The sequence below is a fragment of the Spodoptera frugiperda genome, unplaced genomic scaffold (assembly GCF_023101765.2).
Source record: "Spodoptera frugiperda isolate SF20-4 unplaced genomic scaffold, AGI-APGP_CSIRO_Sfru_2.0 tig00001167_1, whole genome shotgun sequence".
Classification (NCBI taxonomy): Eukaryota; Metazoa; Arthropoda; class Insecta; order Lepidoptera; family Noctuidae; genus Spodoptera; species Spodoptera frugiperda.
In genome coordinates, this window is record NW_026095724.1 from 210,955 (window position 1) to 231,734 (window position 20,780).

The window sequence follows — 20,780 nt, forward strand, 5'->3', positions numbered from 1 at the left end:
TGTTCAGCATTGATCCCTAACCAATAATGACAGAGGTGTGGATTCATTTCTCTAATATTAGAAAAGTCGTACTGTCTGCGAGTACCTCTATATGAGTATGCTTTGGTCATAGAAATTTCTCCTATAGCACTCATCTTCTTCCTTTTGTTTCTCATGTTTACCTTGTTGAACTCATTTTGACTATAAGATGTCTTATAGTAAAGAAGTTATAGCATCTTCATTTATTTTTTTGATTTTTACTTTTAATTATTGAAGCACTTATTTTGTTAATGCTCTTTTTCTTTGTTTCAGTTAAGCACAGTTTTTTAGTTTTAAGTGTGCTTTGTGCATTCTTGAAAGTGGGTGAAACGGGTTTTGTGGATTCAACTTGAATGACACGCACTACATCTTCTTTTGATCCTGTAATAAAATCTTCTTGCACTCCCGTTATGAAGTTATGTGACGTACTAGCCTGCTTTCCACTTAGCACCCCTGTTTCTATATCTATATAATCAGTAAATTCTAAAAATGTATTAGTTACATATATTTTATAATAAATGATGTTATTACCTGATATTTGTGACATGTGAATTACTATTTAATTTAACCGAAGCTTGATATAAAAATTGAGGATAGATTTTTTTGTAATTCCTAAACAAATCAACTTTTAATTATTAGAATTCGGATTACGAATTTGAATTTTATATGTAAGCAAAATTCATTTTAAGTGAAAAGTAGTAAAAAAAAACAATAAGCACACTAAATATTCTCTAATATCCAAAGCATGAGTAAAAACTATCCAGTTATATCTTAAATTGTTTCTTCTTTAAGGTGCCGCCGCAACCATACCGATGTTATTTTAAAATCATTTTGCAGTTTTTTAAGAAGAACTGCAATTCCGTCTAGTGTCCACACCCAATTATCGACAGTTGGAACAGTTTCTACTTTGCCAGCGGAAGTTACAAATTTCATTGAGCTAAAAACTTTTTTGCCTTCACTCCAAGTTTTATGATGTATTATGTTTGATGTTGACAGTTTGGTGTTGCAGGTCCAAGTAACGGCTTGGCATAATAATTTTTTTTATAACTTCCGTTGACAGAGTCAAATATTTTGTCCATGAAGAGCAGCAGATCCGCAGTCTCCTTGCACTATGGTGGAATAATCCCGTTATATGAAAAAAAAATGTATTTATGAATTGTATGAATTAACTGTGTAGCAAAAAACATCATGATTACAGACCTACTAACTTATTTCTGAAATGGCATAATTTGGACTTACGCAGTCGCCATGTTGAAATGTCTCGATTATCAGTGTCTAGGGTCCACTTAGTTCAGAGATAAGTTGGTCGGTCTGTATTATACCAATATTTTTGTCTGTTTGTCAATTTCGTCCAAAGTAGCTCATCTACCTCTAATCAAAACGAATATGTGAAAAGTTACTTGGTGGACGTCGCTACTTCTATACAAAAAAGAAATCGTGACGAAACCCATATGCTAAAATTCTGAGGCATGTATTGAGGCCTCTGTCCATTGCAGGTAGCGATAAGGCCTATCTATTCAGACAATAGGGCATTTAAAAAATAATAATCTTGCTTGTCGCCTTAAAAAGTTGTTGGGATTAATTTTTCTACACTTTACAGAGTAAAAGTAATATACAGAATACAGAGTAAAATAAAATACATAAATATTACCTGCAAGGTATCCCATATTAGACGCCACAGTACGACTGAAAATTTGTGCAGCATATTTAACTTTCATTTTGTTAATTTTTTCTGGGTTAATATGATCGTCCGTTAATTTTGGAATTAATCGTATTCCCTTGTAACCAGGGTTCTCTTTAGCCAACATTTGTAAATGAGACCACTTTGCGGTTTTAGTCACGCCATCTATGGTACAATTAAATTTTTTTGTTATGAGGTTATTTCTCATACATTTAAGCAGGTGTGGGGGGGTCATATAGAGAAACAATCTCTTGGTTATTTATCAGAATAATGTTTTCTTTTGCTGTTTCTCCTCTTCTTAAACAAACCCCCCTAGTTTCATTTATCAAAAGTTTAATGGCTTGTCTGTTATTTGTTCCCTGGTCACATACTGTTGCCACTACAATTAACCCAGCTTCTTACAACTCTGTGACAATTTCTTTCATTTGTTTCGCCAATTCCGGTCCTTTAGTAGCGCTTGCAGCAAAAGTATATGATACTGGCTGCTTGTAATTTTTTACTAGACCAAGCACCATGAAAACTTGGGCGTGATCAGCGAACTCCGGTTTTCTATGCTGCCCATTATCAACAAACCCTGTAACTACATATATCTTATTTGTTATTAAAGTTTACATTAGCCTTTAACGAAATTTCGGCAAAAATAAGAAGGCACAATTTGTCTTCCAGTTTCATAGCCTCTGTTTTCTTCTGCAATTGGGAAAAAATGTTTCTGTTTAGTCCAGGCCGTAAATTACTTTGTTGGATGAGATTAACAAGGGTTTGTGGAGCAGGCAAAATAAACAATTTGCGGAAAAATCGGTATCCCTTTGGACTTTGCTTTAAAATTGACAATGCCACATTTTTTTCCTGTAAGGTAAAACGTCTTCCTTTTTGTTTTTTTATTTTTATTTTCCCGCTATTATATTTCCATTAATAGCTTTGCAGTGCTTGAGCAGTTTTCAAGAACATCGAGTGCGGCAGGATTGCTAATCAGTTTTTTAACAGCTTTTACTTCTTCTGTTGCTTTCCGCAATTTCTTTTTCATTTTGCAGATTTTTATTTTCGCAGTCAGAATCTGCTTAAATACATAACGATGATTTTGAGGCCGTTTGAATGGTATGTTGTAATTTTGAAACAAATGGAACACTATCAGAAGACATATGATCTTTCTTGTTCACCAGCAATCTTAATTTCCTCTGTCAAATGTTCTAACCAAACATTGCCTAATTTTGTTTTAAATTCGTCGAAATTTATTAGGTGACATTGTTGGAATATCCATCAGACTTGTTATATCAGCTGCTTGAGTGTAGTAGCTACCAGAAGTCACAGTTGCCCACACAAATGCAGTATTTGTCTTAGCTTTTGGTGTAGTGTTCCCAAGCTTTTCCACACATGCTGCACTTGAATGTTAATACACTTCGAAATCCATCATGTATTTCATGAACAAATTCAATTTGTGATGATTCACAGATATTTCGGTATCTTTCCATAAGGAAGACCCACTCAATAACATGCCTAAGCTCTACAATGCGATACCCAGATATTGATAAAGAAAAGCTTACCATCTGGACTGCCAGCTAAACAACCAAATTCTTCATCAATGAAAAGACCTGAGGGCCTTACAGTTTTATTATACTGTTGCATAAACATACTTTTTGCCACATTTTCATTTTGCTGTCCATATAACATATCTGTTGTACAAATATGTATTCTTTTTATATAGAATATCCTTGACATGATTGTGACTTGGTGTTGTAATACGGCGTTTGCAAACCTGTAAAAGGTAAAATAATTGTGTTGTGAATATAATAAAAATGCATTATCTGCATAGGTGGTCTATAAAATACAGAAATTACACAAGCACATTTCTGATAACATTACCATTCCAAATTGACTTGCAGTCAGACGGTCACGCCTATGAGTAGTATTTAAATCATTTTCATTCTGCCCTACTGTAAACATTTCAATGAAAGCAATATCTTTGGAATTCTGCTAACCGTCCTTCACACCATATTCTCAGTTGTGCTTCATCAATATCAATATGATCACTTGCTTCAGGTCCATAGTTCTTGTCTGGTTTGGATTTTTCTCGTGGAATAAACAATCGTTTGCGTGTTGACGATTGCTGTCGTACTATACTCTGTTTCTTCCGCTTTATGTATTTTTTTAAATGTGTTCCTGGGCTCTGTGTTTAGTTCAGATGACGAATCAAAGTTATGCCCCTTAGGATCTCTTCAACCATCCTCCATCTACATAAACAGTTACAAATGGAACACTATCAGAAGACATATGATCTTTCTTGTTCACCAGCAATCTTAATTTCCTCTGTCAAATGTTCTAACCAAACATTGCCTATTTTTTTTTCAATTCGTCGAAATTTATTAGGTGACATTATTGGAATTTCCATCAGACTTGTTACATCAGCTGCTTGAGTGTAGTAACTACCAGAAGTCACAGTTGCCCACACAAATGTAGTATTTATTTTGTCTTAGCTCTCGGTGCAGTGTTCCCAAGCTTTTCCACACATGCTGCACTTGAATGTTAATACACTTCGAAATCCATCATGTATTTCATGAACAAATTCAATTTGTGATGATTCACAGATATTTCGGTATCTTTCCATAAGGGAGACCCACTCAATAACATGCCTAAGCTCTACAATGCGATACCCAGATATTTCAGATAAACATGTATTTGGAACACTTTCCACAGTCAACTGAAACGACCCAATTTCAGGATCTGCTTGCGGCCAATTAATGTCTACTACAGGTCCAAACGCAGGTTCAGCCGTCACTGTGACGTGGTGATTCGTGGACGACTGGTGATTCGTACCAAAGTATAGGATTCTCTTATCGACTCGGAACCAGTACAGTTTCGAATATAGTAAAAGAAGTATGTAAAGCCACATGGGAGATACTGCAACCAATATACATGCCTGCACCTTCAGAAGACATCTGGAGGCAGTCGGAAATCGGTTATAGAGAAATATGGAATTTTCTTAATTGTGTTGGTAGTATTGACGGCAAACATGTTAATATTAAATGTCCTGATAATAGTGGTTCACACTATTTTTGTTACAAAAATATATTTTCAACTAGCTGTGCCCGCGACTTCGTTCGCGTGGAATAGTGACTATGAGCAGCGTTTTTTTAAATAAATACTTATTTTTATTTTGGATCATAATCACAGTCATTTTGGGTAGCTAAAAAACCTACTTTACTGTAATGCTTCTCTATATACAATATTAGACGTATGGCCATCGGGGGTGAAAGCATACAGGCTGCTGGGATTGCTAACACGGGACAGAGCCACATACAATTGACCGTGCGAAAAACAGCTGATACTTACGAGTAGATCTACACCCACAACTTTTAGAGTCTGACCTTGAGCTTTATTAATTGTCATGGCGAAACATAGGCTCACTGGAAACTGAATTCGTTTAAAACTAAACGGAAAATTGTTAGGAATGAGAGGAATCCGAAGAATAAAAACACTATCACCTTTTCCGCACCCTGTTAAAATCTCTGCTTCTATCAGATTTCGTTGTAAATTTTTTACTTTTAATCTAGTACCGTTGCAAAGTTTTGGTGGGCTTAAATTTCTAAGGAGCATTATGGGTACGCCGATTTTTAATTTTATTTTGTGAGCGAATCCGCGAATCCGATAGCGATTCGGTTTGGCAAACCGAGTTGACACATCGCTAATGTTGAACACAGAAGCAATATCCCTAATAGCATCATTTCTTTTGTTGCGATTCTTGAAATCCATATGCCTTGGTTTCCACAATGGTTCATTTTCTTGATACTTTTCTATTAATAAAAGTACTGCACTATCATTCCAGTTAAATTCTGTCATTTCGTTATTTACTTCTATGAAATGATACGACAACACTACCACTCCGTATCGAAGCCGCAAGCAAACTGCCGCCGGCAACCAAAAGCCGCGCGTGCCGCGGCTGAGATGCGGCAAATGCCGGCCATGCCGCCATAATGATAAAATATATTCCTTGGCCTTCTCTAAAAAACTTAAAATTTGCGTAGAATTATTTGAATTTATGGGTTTTTTTTAATCATATTTTCCTGATGACCTGGAATTAAAAATATCAAATAAATCATTGAAGATTGAAATAAACTCTACGGTTGGTTCTGTATTCTTAATTTTTGATGATACTACTAATTGATCACAAAGTTCTAAAGCACGGGCTATACTTCTACTTAATTAATAGCTGTGTGGCTAACTTGACTTTCATTATTTCGTTTCGAAAGCTTATATGCTTTTGCGAGAGTTTATTAGCAAAATTTAATCTTTGACTGGTTTGAAATTGATTTAAAGTAACAATCAAGCTCCATCGTATTTCTTTATTATTATTCCCAAATATAACTTTTTTTGCTTCGAAGGTGTGGCGTACTAATTTTATCATATGGCATGGGTCTAAAAATACAGCAACTTCAATGCCACAATCAGGATGTAAAAACGTAGTTTTTAAATTATTTGGCGTTTTTAAATCACAGCCTAAAAGTTCAGCCGCAGCTAAGTTAGTTGGACATCGATCAAATGTGACCGCTACAACATTAGCCTGCATCGTAACATTTACTTATGCAAGTATTAATTAAATTTGCCCGTGTGTCTGCTGATAGATTTTTTATAAAAAAGTAACCTACTGGCAACTTCCAGCTTTCGTTAAGACCAACTAAAATGAAAACGTACACCTGAGTAGCAATGTCATTGCTAGGGCTAAAATCAATGCCGAAATCAACAAGACCGTCAGTTTTTTTACCAGTCCAAATCGTTTGATGCCTAAGCGCCATTTCATCTGCTACAAGGGTACATAATAGACGATTACCTGATAAAGCACTCTTCTTTTCCAAAATATCAAAGGCTTGATGCGTGAACCCTGGCGAACAAGAAGTGTTTTCATACCACTTGACCAATATACGTGGATGTGGCAAAGTAGTATCAAATACACTTCTTACGTATTTGTAAGCGGCAGATGAATAAAAATTAAGAGTAAGTGCGAACTTTCTGAGCGCCGGGGGATACTTTGCGCGATATGACTTCCTTGATTTTTTCTTTAAATATATTCTATTTATTAAATCTAGGACTTCAGTCTTTAAATTAAGTTGTGAAAACTGTTCTTTTGAAATGTAATCATATGTCTTTAAATCTCTCATTATCACGGCTACGGTGGCAACTCGTTTCTTCAGTCTTTTATTTTGTTGAACAAGTACTTTGTTTTTTTTCTGTAACAGTTTTTTCTTAAATGTTAATTCACATACGTATTTTTTAAGTGCCGCTTTTCTGGGTGTTTCAAAAATATCTTCCATATCCGGTATGCTGACATTGTCGAGACTTGTCGGGGAGTTCTGAATATTTATATTTATGTGTTCCTGGGAAATTAAATAAAATAAGTTAAATACATCCCGTCGCCGTCGTCGCGTTGAGGTCGACCGCGGCGCAGGTGGTGTGATGATCTAACCATTTCCGCGGTGCACGCATTGCCCGAAATCTCACAAAACAGAGAGGTTTCCAAGAAAGAAGGGGAGGCCTTTACCAAGCAGTGGGACACAAAATAGGCTAGAAAAAAGTTAAATACATGCGACGTTATAAATAAAGGGAAACTAGTAGCGAGTTGTAATTATACTGAAAGTTGAATAATGTTTATAGTTTTATTTAGAATGCCAAAACAATTTCAACTAGGGCAAATCGTCGGGTAGTGGCTACGAAATACTCATTTTTTACACTTTTAATTACCTCTATAACAGGAACAGCATTCTTTTTGAGAAGTGTTCGACCTTTGTTCTTGGTATATCTATCAGTAACCTTGAAGTGATTGCTACAAATTCTACTGCTTTTTGAAGGCATCCAATCCGATTCATTTCTTTGCTTACGAACAATTGCAATCCATTCTTGAAGCCGGACCTCATTGGTTGGAAACCTTAACGAAGAAAATGCGGTAAATAGTTAAACTCGTTGTTGTCACACAGTAAACTAATATATACGATTCTGACTTGAAATTTGTTAAATATGGTAATTAAAAATAGAAATAGCTTTATTTTAATACTATCTGTGATATATTATGGTAACGCTAAGCTGTTTATATTTTCTTTTCCCATGCATGTTTAATTTATAATTAATTATATCAAACAAAATTATTAAATAAAGAAAAAAATGAAAAAAGGAAACGGAACTCTAGGGTAACGATGACTTTACTGCCTAATATTCGCATCTGGGGCCGTATTATGAACACTACTGCCAGCCAGTCAGTGGTGACGTGACAACACAGACCGATTTCTGCACGACTTTTGGCTGGCTGGCTGGCGTTTACGCGTATTATGATCGCTATTTTGACGTTTCCATTGCCATGTTAAATGTCAAATTATGACTTTAGAAACCATTCAATAAAAGCTTCTCACTTGCCGCTTAAATTGAATTGTTTAATTTTGTTTTGGGTTTTAAATATCGCAATGTGTGACGAATTAATATCCTTTGATTTTTTGGAAAGTGATGACAGTAGTGACGAGGAGGGACCTAGGCACCAAATGGTCAAAAGGCGTTAAAATACGCCAAGAATGTGATCCATTCTCGATCGAAGACCGGGAATTTATCAAAAGATATAGGCTTACCAAGGATTTAGTACGGAATCTTTGTAATGAGCTTAAACCTCATATGTCTGTGCCAAAAAAATCAACAGATTTGTCTGTAGAGACCAAGGTTGGTACCAAGCTGCTTATTTTTCTAGTGCACTGAATAAAAGGGCCATGTATTTATATATACATATTTGGTATTATTTTACATTAATAAAATAATGTTTAATTAATATCTTTAGTTGAACATTCATATTTATTTACATATTTATTTATCTTAACATTAAATACATCGATCTTTACAGGCACACCTAATACGATAAATGCAGTACTTATAAATTTAAAAATAAAAACCAAATATCTGTATGAACACAAAATTAAACTTAACATTAACGTTATCCTAACACTTACTTAATAATATTTACAAATTATAGGAACTCTTTAAACAATTATACACCAATTCAAACAAATCCAGCCATAACTAACTGTTTTGTCATTTTAGGTTTTAGTTGCATTATCTTTTTATGCGACTGGGTCTTACCAACGTCCCATTGGAGATATTGGCTCACACTCCATCTCCCAGCCAACAGTTTCAGTTGTGATTAAAGAAATTGCAACTTTATTGAATTTGCCTCAAATAAGGGCAAAATATATTAAGTGGCCACAATCATCAGCAGAACGCCGCCGTGCTAATGTTGTAAAGTTTAAAAAAACATCCTTTTTTTATCATGTACTCCACTACTACCACCAGGCATATAAATTAAATACACAATACACAATACAATACACTATACAATATACTACCACCAGGCATATTCATAGCATGTTTACAAAATAGTGACCATATAGGCCTAAACTAAAACTGCCTAAGTGTGGCAAAAAAATAATAATAGACTTAGACTTAGTAATGAAATCTATCCCTAATAGCGTTTCGTTATTTGAAGCATCGGGAAACACAACAAACTCAATAGGTATACACAAAGACATACAATTTACATTAACACATGTTAGTAAAACAACATTAGTACGAGTACTACCATCCGCAAGCTTGACCGACATAGTTTGTGATTTAAACTTAGCACCTAAACGTAATAAAAGGCTATACAACGTCGAACCCGATGTTACGATGTTATGATGATATGTACGATGCTTACGAAAAGGCGGCGTTTTACAATCTTTACAAGACACAATGAAAAATCAATACTTTTGTTTATTCTTAGACATCCTTTTCTTCACAATTGTGAGTTACATTTTAATAAAAGAAATATTTAACTAAAATAACTTCCACATTTTCTTTAATAGAAAAATAGTCTTGACACCCAATGTCACATTGACCACAAATAAAATAGGTTCATAAAATAAAATAAAATAGGTTTCATTCGTGTAGTTTTATCACAAGCACCAAGGCGGCTAAACTCAAAATTAAAGAAAATAGTATAGTATTTTTCTTTACATCTCCCCCCCTTGGAAAAGAAAATCTATAAATATACGGATCTTCAAGATTTTCTTCTTTACTTTATTTCCTTTGACTAAATATCTTCTATTATAGATACTGGAACAAGCTTCGTGACGTGAAATAAAGGACATGGCTAAACCAAAGTATGGACGTCGTAACCCGTACAAATAAATATAGTATAAATATGGTACCTAGCAATAAATAAAGCCGCATAATTAAAAATTGATATTTTGTAATTAAGAAGGTCCAGAAACTTGGCATATCTGCGCAATCCTGAAAATAAAGTAGTGTTCCTACGTCAAACAACGTTACAAAAACTTCAAACTACAACACATTGCTGTGAACTTTTACCAAGGCGTTTTGATGTACCTGAGCCGAAAGTTATTTATATATGAGGTAGATAGGTAAACAATTCTGCTTATACTAGATAATGAACACAAAGTAACCAAGGACAGACACAAAATATATAGTAAGATTGTGCAATCTTATACAAAATATATATTTTGTGTCGATCAAAACATTTACAATTTGGTTTCAGAAAAAAGTCATTATATTACCGTTATTAAAAATTGATGTTCGTTTAATTATTTCAATTTGATTTTCGGGGAAACTAATGTCCTAATAATAGCTTGCAGTACCTACTTCCGTGTTGTCATGTCAAACCACAACAGAAAAAAATCAATTATGAAACTTATTTTTGTTAATTTTTGTTCACCAAGTTATAAGAATTAGTTAAACACAAAATAATTCATAAGTGAATATTTAAATGATACGGGTTAGCGTGAAATTCGTATTCTTGTTATTATGCCTGGGTCAGTCATTTAGCCATCTCCTTTGACTCAGTTTTCTTGTGCCCAGTATCAATTCTATATATTGATTTGGATATTTTCTCTATAATCTGAAAAGGACCAATTCTCAAGTGATCTAATTTTTTCCTGTTCAGCTTATTGCCATTTTCCACATACACCATATCACCAACATTAAATTCATGGTATTCTCTATTCTTATCAAATAATATTTTGTTGTAATTGTGAGATTTTATTGTATTTTCTAGAGCTTATTATATTTTTTATTCTTAGACATCCTTTTCTTCACAATTGTGAGTTACATTTTAATAAAAGAAATATTTAACTAAAATAACTTCCACATTTTCTTTAATAGAAAAATAGTCTTGACACCCAATGTCACATTGACCACAAATAAAATAGGTTCATAAAATAAAATAGGTTTCATTCGTGTAGTTTTATCACAAGCACCAAGGCGGCTAAACTCAAAATTAAAGAAAATAGTATTTTTCTTTACATATACAACGTGTAACAAAAAGGGGGTATACATATCAATTGCACGGTTTCTAGATAACATAACAAATGATACGGGAAGGGTTTTTTAAACTCATATTTTCATGGTACCAAGTTATGAATTTTTCAAATCGCGCCGGCGTGCGATTCAAAATTAGCTAGACAGGTACTAGGCGATCAGATTGACATAAGAAATGTTTCGTAATATTAGCAAGTGATCCCTGTAGTGTTGTGACACGTTTGTATGATTTGAAATCAAGAACTATGCGATACCAAGTATTTGGTACTAATTTTTTTAAACGTATTTTGAGCTGAAACTTCGTGTAGAGATTCTATTCAACCTGTATTCATCAAGGCTTCTTGATGTATATGGGTATTTTGTTACACCCTGTATATTCGTTTAAAGAAGATTCTGCCAAGTGTGTTATGCCAAACAAATTTCGGAGCATTAAAATTCTGCCAGATAGAGGGAACCCATAAATACAATGTAATATCTTGATTTGGCTCACGAGGTTGTCGACATGTGGAATGTGGATTCGGCTATCGTTGTGCCGATAGTCGTATCGGCCAACGGATTAATATCCAACAGCCTCGACAATCACCTTAGGAGGCTGGGGTTGGACGGATGGATCAAGGGCCTGATGCAGAGGGCAGTACTCCTCGAAACGGCACGTATTGTGAGGAGGTTTCTGTCTCTGGAGCCCTAACCACCCGGTAGCTTGGACCATGCTCCCGCTAATGGTCGGCTCCTATTTTCATATTTTTAAATATTATTTTATTTTGTATTTTGTAGTATTTAAAAATGTAAATTTAGAGAATTTTAAATAAATGTTAATAATAATAAATACAATGTAAATACAGTGAAACTTGGTTAAGTGGGACCAGAATAAGTGAGAAATCTCCACAATGTTATGTTATGTTATGTTATGTTATGTTATGTTCACCTCCATTAATGGAACCCTCTGTAAATGAGACAAATGTTTCTTTGAGATGTCTCACTTAACGAGGTTTCACTGTATAATAAATGTATGTATTACCTGTCCATTTTATCCGCTATTTTATTAATTCCTATAAGTATTTGTTTTAATGATTCTGCATTTTCTCTTTCTACTGCCAATCTTTCTTGGCTTAATTGTACGAGTTGCCGGCGAGCCTCCTCCTTGCTCATGCCACGTCGCCGGCGTGAACGTACACGGGGTACTAAGGGAGGGAGTGGTATTTCCCCTTGAAGAGGTTGTACCAGAGGTGGCACAGGAGGAGGAGCTACCAACACAGCCTCCTCTGTTGGAGGCTGTGTTGGTAGCCCCTCTTGCTGTGGTATTACTGGTGGCACCGCTGCCGGCGATGGTACCTCTTCCTGACGTGATATATTCTCAATTAAATTAGGTGAGTCCGCAGGCCAGACAACCAAAGCCCCTTCTGTTGCTGCAGCAGAGCTAGTGATGGCTTGTGGAGCCTGAAATGTCATATATATTTAAATTAACTATGCATTTTAATAAAATCGCAAAACATATCATAAATTTTGTTTAATACTTACAAAAGGGTCCACCTGTACGTTAGGTAATCCACTACCATAACCCTCACCCATTATTGATATAATTTTTTTTTTCTATGTCGCTGAGAGGAGGGACACTTGGAGGCCCGCCACCAGTCTGAGTCTGCGAAAGTCTGACTGTTGACGCCCTTCTTTTTAATTTCGACTTATAGTCGACCCAATACTGCAAGAAAAAACCAACTACATATTATTATTACATATTACATATACTACATATTATTTTGTTAATTTGTATTAAAAGTCTTTTATTAATCAATTAAGAAGTTTCATTCAATGTATAAGTACAGGGTATTTCAACAAGAACTTTGTTTTTTAAAACAAAATAAAATAAAGAATTTGGTGGAAAATGAATAAAATTTTGATTGTATTAAAAAGAGAAAAGTTTGGCAATTATGAATGAAAAATGATATCTGACAAATGTCCACCAGGACCACGCTGATACATGTTGAATCTTTCATCAAAATTTTTAATCACTTTCCTTACAATCACACCTCCAGACCACATAGCACACCACACAGTGACACGTTGACCATACAAAGGCTTCTCAATAATTTTCAGAAGCCCAAATGCGGCAATTTTGCTTATTGACATACCCTGACAAATGAAAATGTACTTCGTCTGAAAAAATGATTTTTTGAGAAAAACCAGCAGGTTGCTCTGAGCAAATCTACGGCGATTTGAATGGTCGGTCTGCTTCAATTCCTGCACCAGTTGAATCTTGTAAGGCTTCAAAGCCAAATCCTTTCGCAAAATTCGCCATGTTATAATATAATATAATAATAATATTTTATTCAAAAATTTCTTTACAGGATAAATTGTGTTGATGCTGATGATGTTGTGCTATTGGATAACCCCAATTATTGAGAATGTCGTGAAATTGATAACTTTTGATCTTCTTCAACACTGTGGCTCACGGCAGCGATGTTTTCTGTTGAACGACCCGGTCGAACACGTGTTGGTGTTGGCACATTTTGTACCGAGCCTGTCGACTCAAATTTCGCGACCAAAATCTTGATAGCGGTTTCAGAAGGACGATTATGTTACCCGAAAATATTACGAATTTTACGAAATGTAACTTTAACAGAACGACCATTTTCATAGTGAATTTGAATTATTTTAATGCAATTTTTGAGCGTAATTGAATTCATTGTAGCAATTGCCAAAGCACCTACTACAATTACCGCCAAAAGTTAAATGTTAAAAACTGCCACGTTCTTGGTGTTCCTCTAATTAAAAACAAAGTTCTTGTTGAAAAACCCTTTAGAATTAAATGAAAATATAATAATAATTACTCACAGTACACCATTCCTTGCCGCTTTTCACAGCGCCTTCACCTTGCGCGTTCAAATGCTCGGAAACATTTTCCCACATCCTCCTTGAATGTTCCCGAGCATGAGCGCTTTTATTATATCCCAACGCCACCTCCTTATTAGTGTTTAGGAAGTCCCACAACACTTCTAGCTGGGTATATGTTACCCGTCGACGACGATTTGCTGGTAAACTTTCCGAAGTCGAGCTAAATAAGTAGATAAGAATTAAAAAAGCCGTTTAATACGATTATATTAGTAAATTTTACCTATGAAATTATAATAATTCATTTTAAAAAGTACTTACGACATATTTTCGCGATTTAAAGAATTTAAACAGCACATACAATGTAATTTTTCCCGCTTCTCGCTAAATTAATTTGCAAAGTGCTTAAGCTGCGTTCGAAAACTTCATATTATAATGTACAAGTACGTTTTTAATTGTAATCCAAGGTCAATATAATTTTATTTATATTTCACTATGTTTTGTACGTATTGTTTTATGAAATATTCTATTTTGGGAATATATTTTATTATTTTTTAATACTAAAAGAAAACCGTAACTTACCGATAAAAAAATATGTATACTTCCGAACGCTGCCGGCAAACATTACAAACCAGCCATAGTGAACAATTCAGAAGGCGGCTTAATAAATGTATGTCATAATACGAATTTTAGCCAGGCAGTTTACGGGCGTGAAGTGAATTGCCTGGAACTTGCATGGATGTTTAAAAGTTCATAATACGGCCCCTGCACTTTTTATTCTATGTTCGAAGTGTACGCGTCCTTGTCATCCTCACGACAAAAAATGTATTTCCTATCTCTTTCTTTTTTCTAACCTCCAAATATCAAAATATTAGGAAAATAATTGAAATTTATTAATAAATCGAACAAAAATCGAAGTATGTTGCGTACTTACATGTGGTATAGATGCCTTGTGTTTTATTAACTTTGGTATCATAATTGGTACACTTTCTGAATACACACGATGGCATTTTGTAGCAGCGCGCAGCGTATCACTCGTCGCCATGCGTGACGCAGACTAAAGGCAATACGTCCCAATTAGGACGTTTTCGAGTCTTCACGATTGCACGCTCATAACATATCTGTTTACTAGAATATCATTGATTCCTTTGAATTTTTTTAGTTCCCCAACACTAATACTGAAAGATATTGAAGGGTTTTTTTTTGTACTGCATATAAATTAGTTTCATCAACAATATTTTGAAGAAACTCTGGTGAAGTAGTGCAAATAACATTTATATGGTGTATCGAGTTCTGTTATAGCAGAGTCTGTTGTGCTTGGTTGGTGAATTAATTTTGATTCGTCATACATCAAACTGTCTTTTTTCCAAATGATTTCCTTTTATCAAATTCTACATAACTTCTAACTTCTTCTACGTGACCTTCTTGCATGGGTAATGAAAAAATAACTTTACTCGATGGGCCAGGCAGATCATGAACTAGTGGTGGATCACTATAGGTAGGATCTTAATGATCCTCTGCCTCCTCCTCCTTCAATTCTCGAATCATTTCTCTTGCATTCTCAAAAAAGGTTTCTTCATCTTCACTGTCATCCTCAGAATATTTCCATCTTCTAAAGCCGCCAGAAGTTGTTCAATGTCTTTATCTGTCACTCTACGGGACATTCTGTAAAAATAATTATAAAATTCGAATCAATAAATTACGTATCTATAACAAATAAGTCAAAAAAGAAAAAATATATATATTATACGTATAGTAAAACTATTTCTTATCGTTTTTGCATATTGATGTATTTCTACATAGCTGCGGTATGTGCAATTGGTAGTAGCTTAAAAGAAAAACCTTGATGCTATTCGGAACGGCACGGAGCTGACCGTTATTGCAGTCGTCTACCATGCAACGCCGTGATGTATTAGCCACACGAGTGAAACCGGGAACAGGGAATTCATTTTGAGGGTCGCTTGGAACTAGTAAATCACGACGTAATGCCTCGTTGATCCTGTGCCAACAGGCGTGGCAAATCGACCTTGATCCGTCAAATGCCACCTGTAACAGACATGTACATAAAAATAAAAATATGCTTCTAGCAGGATTCGAATTCGCAACTGCTGGCGTTGCAGGCAAGGTTGATAACCATCAAAACAAACGCACCATCATTGATGCAATAATAATAAACAGAGACCTTCAAGACCACACAATTCTACACTGAATCAACTAAACCAATTGCTTTATAATTAAAACACGAATAAATACAAAAATAAAAATAAGTACAAACAAAAGTAGCGACAGAGGCGACCTTATTCCAAAAAAAACATTAATAATTATCACATTTCAATCGGTTTCAAAGTATTACAGTTAAGTGTGACAGTTTTAGTGCAAAGGTGGTATATATTGTTATCTTCATACGACAAACTGATACTAACTGATCCTTTTAAATAAAAATGTACATACCTCTAGTGGCGGTTCGATGTTTCGTAGAATATATTCGGCGAATTCTCGGCGAGATTAAAAAAAACGCTGAGATAAAACATGAAATCAAACTCGTCCGCGTTGCAATGAACGATCACACGTAACAACAATGGTCTATTTTGATCAACTACCAATCACATGCAAAGTCGAAGTCCAGAATAATGCCAATGTCTTATCAGAGTGTCAAAATACGGTAAACGAGAAAAAAACACAGATCACAACGAAGTACAACGAAGGATTGCGCATGATCCTAACGTTTTGTGACCCAAATAATATAACCCCTGGCGCGCATAAAATGAGACGCGGATACGTAGCACTTACAAGAGTGAGCGAGACAGAATGTGTTTGCAAATGTCTCTCGTGCGATCCGCTCAATTCGAGCGCTAACGCTGATTCATTTGTACTCGTACAGGTACCCATTGTTAATATCGCTCGCTCGCTCGCTCGCACTTGGAAGTCTTATATCACGCTGTATTGATGAGGGGGTGATCTGTGATGGATGCTCACGGCGTATACGAAGCGTATTAACTCAATAAAATAAAGAGATAGTAATATCTCTTTATAACTTAGTAATAAGTTTCATAAATCAAAACAATGATAAAAATTAATCCATGCTAAAAAATAAATATCAATTTCCAACATTTAGCCATCGTTTTCGATGATGGTACCTATATAGCATTTCATTCCTCATTTATACTGATAAACTGAGATACGTATAGTTTGCGCCGTGAAGGGTTTGTTTTGAGCATTCTCCTTTGTAAAAATTGATAATCTGCATCAGGTAGTGGTAACAGAGTTCCCAGTAAGTGATAAATTTGTCCTTGTATCTGTAATTTTTAAAACTTTGTCAATTAATTATTTCCGATATATATATTTTAGTACAAACTTGAATAATATAAAAATATATTCTTACTAGCTACTTCCGCGCGGTTTCACTCGCTCTGCTCGGCTCCTATTGGCCATAGCGTGATGTTTTATAGCCTATAGCCTTCCTCGATAAATGCACTACCCAACACAAAAAGAATTATTCAAATCGGACCAGTAGTTCCGGAGATTAGCGCGTTCAAACAAACAAACAAACAAACTCTTCAGCTTTATAATATTAGTATAGATATATACCTTGAAAGTGGGCATGAAATTGTCTTGTATAATATGTGTAGCACCAAATGATGTCATCTGGAAACAGTTGTTATATTTCTGAATGTTGATCAAGAAGTGCTTAGAATCATTTCCAATCCCAGAAACTAAAGAGCGTAAAGGATCTGGTGGTGGGACCAATTGTGGCAATTTTACTTTGCCTTCAGCACAACATAATCCAGTAGATTCACTAGTGTATTTAAACGCCTTACAATATTTACAAATTATTTCATTTCCCCAATTGTTACCGATTTGTCGGCACACTAATCAATTGCCGGATCATAGTGGAATGCAGCTCGTTCAAGAATCACAGGAGCACTGCGTCTGCGGATTCGCTCAATTTCATTATGTCTAGCTTGCTGTTGTTGTGTTTGATGTGCACGAACTCGTTACATTCTAAGCCTATCTCCTACATTTTCACTCACTAACGAACGCAATTCTGACATAGCAATACGACTATTTTCTTGATCTGTCTGTCTCTGGTCATCAGTGCGGTTAGCACGTGAGGTAGCTTTGCACATTTGATTGACTAGACGACCTAAGTCAGGTCGTCTTCTCCTCGGCATCGTAAATTGTAATTAAACAACGTGAAAAAAATTCCCGCTTATTTAGCAGTAAAGTGTCACTATCACAAAAAAGAGCACATTACTTGGAATGTCACTATCACAAAGGATCACCAAAGTAAAGAAAGTTCTCGCGCACGTAGCCATAAAGATAGATATAATATCATAATACTTTTTTCCGTGCTCTGAAATGCGACAGGATTAATTGTGTCGTCTAGTATCAAAACCCGCCAGATCCAAAAAGGTCAATTTTACAATAAATGACTTTTTTTCTCTATTACAGTTACAAATGACATACCATTTTATACATTTTAAGTAAAATTACTTAATTCGCTTTTATGACTAGTCAAAGCTAAATTATTTTCAGATTTTTAATTAAACAACTAAATTAAAGGTAAAAAAATGGATGTAGCGGATATTGATATTGAATTATGGATCTGACGGATTTTGTTACTCAGCTCATTGGATGTAGCGGATTTTGACAATCACTTTCTTAATATACAGGATGTATTAAAAAATGGCGCTAGTGACCCTGGCTTGAGTATTTTAAACTCGAAAAGGGAAATGAATAGTGATATGAGAAATTATCGATTATACATTAATAAACAAAACTATTTACGTATTATTCAAACATATATTTTTTTATTAATAAACACAACGGATAAAGACACAAACCACCAAGATTGGCAGAACAAGGACATAGGTACTTTAATGCAAAAGAAAAACAGAACTAATGTTATTATATAAAATTTTCGCTTTCTTCCAGAGCGACACACTGCAGATCCTCATGTTCTACAAAATTGTCATTATATTCTTCTATTTCTTTAAAATATTTCAAACTGTCGATAGTCCTCCAGTCTTCACCGAAGTGCTTTTTCAAAAGGTTAGCAACATCAAGTATTTTCTTAGGGTTTACTTTATTGCCTCTTTGTAAAATTGCTGGTGTAATTTCAGAGATTTTTTTGCCTCTTTTCGTTACATATTTGGGTTGTCCAATTTCACTCCGATAGTTTTCTTCTCCTTGCACGCTAACATTCTGTCGACCCCTGTGCAGCATAAAACGTTTTGAGGGGTTGAACTTGAAATGCCAAGATCCTGGGATTTTTAGTGTTTTATTAACTTCTTTCTTCCAGTCACGCACTTCGACGTCGTCATCGCCTAAATGATAAACAGTAGCATGTTCCTTGAATAAATTCACATAAATTAGTGGATCGCATATGATGGATTTTTTCTTGGTTTCCTTTTCAATCTTTGCAAATATGCGATCCGGTGGCAAAAACGAGTGGCCTACCATGGGAAATATAATTTCAAGTTGATTTACATGTGATGGTGCATGAGAAAATAACCAACTGGAACACATGCCCAAAAGAGTTGTATTCTTATTCTGGCCTCCACAGCCGTCCGCGAATAGTCTTATTTTATGAATATTTTCAGGAATTTCTAGATTGGTCAGTGTATGGAAGACTGCACTTGCAATTTCGTTCGATGATTTTGAGTGTTCGTTTTCACACCAATAGTATGTACGTACATTATCTAATGCTGATTTGGAGGTGCCGATAACAACTGTAAAGTTGTACATATTAAATTGCCTACTGAAGTAAGCCGCTTGATCGGGCAATTTGGGAAGTGGATTGTTTTTTTGGCAATCGAAGGAGAGCGAAATTGTATGTTCTGGCTCAACCTTTAATAATTCATAAAACGCTTTAGCTTTTAAGGTATGTATTCGTTTTTGTGTCATAAATGTTACCTTTTCTTGGCTTGTAGAAGCAGTTTCTATTTTTCTAGTCAACTCAAAACATCGAGAGCAAGTATCCTTTAATGGCGATCCAAATCCAACATTATACTTCTTGTTAAAAATGTCACGGAAAAAGGATTGTTTAACTTTAAGCTGTGGCATGTCTTGCACTTGCTCTTGATACATTTTCCAGAGTTTTACAATGTTGAGTTCTGGTGGCAAATACAGCCTGATAGACGATTTGGCTCTATTATTTGACGACACAATTGACATATTAGTTGGTTGTCAAATATTTATAATATAAATTATTTTGTGGCAAAACTTAAGATTTATCTTTCGATTTATATATAGTCTTATTAAAAAAAATAATCGGACAGATTAACAACTGAAGTTAGCTAAAATTGAGTTTCTCGAAGCCGACCACTATTTATGTACTATGTATTTTGAGACTATGCAATTTTGTCGCGTTCGCGATTCACTTTCACTTTTGTTGAGTTTCTTTTTTTTTTCTTTATTATTTAAGGGGTTTTTATCCAAATGGATACGTCAACCCCATCGTACCTTATTATCTAATTTACACTCAGCTAATCATATATAAAAATTATTAAACTTTTTGAAAACTATCCATTATTGAAAAAGTTTAAACGTCCTAAAATGTCTTCTCCAAATATTATATTGATCAAAAAATTCTTTAGTTCTTCTCCAATATTTTTTAACAATGACATTGCTTTTTCTTCGAGTTTCAGTTTAGATTTGCAGATATTCTTTATTTTCATCCATATCTTTGCCCAATCAAGTTTATATAACCATTGTGAACTATGCTTATTACTTCTTTTTCCTTCCTGCTTATCGTCTATTTCTTCAATCATTGGTTGTTCTAATGGTGATTTATTTTGGTTTTGATACTTATTCTGTTTATTTGATTTTTGTTTTGAACTTTTGATATTTTGCTGTTTGTCTATGCTCATATCATCTCTCTGTTCTTCTTCTCTATTTGTTATTGGTTCTTGAT

At 34.8% G+C, this 20,780-nt stretch overlaps 1 long non-coding RNA gene and 1 pseudogene across 1 annotated transcript; both read right to left on the reverse strand.

The window, feature by feature from the left end:
- Nucleotides 1–161: 161 nt before the first annotated feature.
- On the reverse strand, nt 162–5,083 carry LOC126912990 (uncharacterized; annotated as a pseudogene).
- Nucleotides 5,084–11,169: 6,086 nt separating this feature from the next.
- LOC118264441 (uncharacterized) lies at nt 11,170–18,172 on the reverse strand. The gene is made up of 2 exons (XR_007707612.1): nt 12,554–18,172; nt 11,170–12,472 (listed from the first exon to the last, which is right to left on the reverse strand). It is a non-coding gene; the product is annotated as an uncharacterized LOC118264441 (long non-coding RNA).
- Between the last annotated feature and the right edge of the window lie 2,608 nt (nt 18,173–20,780).